The sequence below is a fragment of the Centroberyx gerrardi genome, chromosome 15 (genome assembly GCF_048128805.1).
Source record: "Centroberyx gerrardi isolate f3 chromosome 15, fCenGer3.hap1.cur.20231027, whole genome shotgun sequence".
Lineage (NCBI taxonomy): Eukaryota > Metazoa > Chordata > Actinopteri > Beryciformes > Berycidae > Centroberyx > Centroberyx gerrardi.
The window spans coordinates 1,454,981-1,457,327 of NC_136011.1; positions in this window are offsets into that span (position 1 = coordinate 1,454,981).

Consider the following 2,347-nt stretch of genomic DNA (forward strand, 5'->3'; position numbering starts at 1 on the left):
CTGGATGGGAAAATTTTATTTCAAAACTAGTGAATTTTGAACGCCAGAAATCTCAGCAGTAATGGTAATAGTTGAGCCATTGGTATTGATCAACAACCCTATCAACCCCTGAGATGTACTATGGTCATTTTGTACAAGAAAAATCTTACTTATTGCCCCTTTAATACACAGTAGCAGCCAGAAACAAATGCATTGCATCACTTTGCTGTGAATTAAAAGCAGCAAAAATCATTTTTGTGAGAGTCTACGTTAAATCGATCTCGGTGTTGAAGCTCTGCTGTCATCTTGTATTTGGCAATTGAGATAGGAGATGTTTTCAGGCCAGCTAACTGATGGACTGATGTTATTTTTCAGCTGGTATTTCTTTGGTTTGTACGGAAGAGGATTAGGGCCACATGTGAAACATTTATTTGAGTTCTGAGTTTAAAGACAGAATTCTGAGATTTAAATTGGAATTCTGAGATTGAAGTCAGAATTCCGACTATAATCTGAGAAAAAAGTCGTAATTCTTACTTAAATCTCAGAATTCTGATTTAAATTTCAGAATTCTGAGATTTAAGTCCGAATTCCGACTTTTTTCTCAGAATTCCGACTATTCTGAGAAAAAAGTCGGAATTCTTACTTAAATCTCAGAATTCTTACTTAAATCTCAGAATTCTGACTTTAAACTCAGAATTCCGACTTTTTTCTCAGAATTCCGACTATTCTGAGAAAAAAGTCGGAATTCTTACTTAAATCTCAGAATTCTTACTTAAATCTCAGAATTCTGACTTTAAACTCAAAATTCTGACTTTATTCTCAGAATTCAGACATTCATCTCAGAATTCGGACTTTATTCTCAGAACTCAGACTTTAAACTCAGAACTCAAATACATTTTTCACATGTGGCCCTAATCCTTCCGTAGGCTTGCTCACTGTCGGAGCGGCAGTTTAGCATCCCGCCTGCTGAGCTCTCTGTAGAACTGAATCAGCAGCCCACACATTAGAGGCTTTACCTTGACTTTAAAACTCTACGGTGTTGGAAACCTTGATTTGTAAATAGCTAACTTTTTTCTAATGTTAAAAAGTTTTGTGGAACTGGGGGCGGAAAAAACGATGTGAATGAACGGACTTGTACCTGTTACCATGGAGACACTCTTCTAATGTTCATGTGTTTATTCTATGGGACTTTTTGGTTTGTGGTTTTATCTTTTTTTTGCTTGTTGGCGGATTATTAACCAGCTTGGTTTCTGTTATTTATCTGAAATTTTCATGTTTGTTTTTTCATGTGATTTCTTGGCCTGGATTCTGGTGCCTCATCCTGAGCGGCTTTAAGGCTCAATTATACTCAACGTTAAATACGTATACGGATACGGACGAAGCCTTCTGTCCGTACTCTGCATTCATTTCGTCCGTATTTGTGCACGTTTTCTGAAAGCTTACGGATACGGACGAAACAGAGCAGTACCACCGGAAATCGTGGGGGCAGTGTAGCCAATAGTTCAAGCGAGACCAGCGAGACACGACGAAGATATGTTGTTTGTTGTTCACAACAAACATGGCGACGGTGGACAGAAACTTTTGACTCTTTACTGCCCTCTAGTGGATGTATTGCTTAACATCCATGCCAACGTAAAGGACGCATGGAAGTATGTGGGCAGTGACGGTTACATCGTTTGAAACGGACGTATTTATTTTCGTACGTAAAGGGAGCATAAATGAGCCTTTTAGAAAACGATTTGGTCCGGTAGCTTCCTCCTTCCTGCCCTCTTTCCCTTAGTCCTCATTATCTTGGAGTACTTATTGATTGTACATGGCTTCATATGTGAAAGGCATGAAAAGGAAAGGAAAACGGATTCAAGACGGTATAAAACTAGTCCCTGATCAGCAGTATTACTCTGTGTTCCTGTATGAATACAAACCCTGATCTGTTCCTAAAAAAACAAGAGGAAGGAAAAGACTTGTAAAAACATCTAAATAGAGGTGGTTGAGTTTTTATCAATTACCATTCATCTCTCCATCCATCCATTTATTCACCCTTTCAGTTTGTGGGATGTTGGCATCCTGTGTCTATGTATATACCTGTCTATCATAAGTTATCCTAGAGTGATCCTTAGACTGTTTTTTTTCTCCCTTTTCGCTGAGTTTGTTGAAGTAATAGAATTTAAGATGAAAATGGTAGGGGGAAAAAAAAATAAAACAATTTTCCAACAGAACAAAAAGGTGTTTTGTGTTCGTTTTGTCCCAGCTGATTATAGTGTAAGCTCCTTGAATTTGGACACTACACAAAGTCGCGCTCTTCGTCTGTTCAGCCATGGCGGCTATCACTGCTCATGCAAACTACCCAGTTCTTCTACTGATTCCAAAC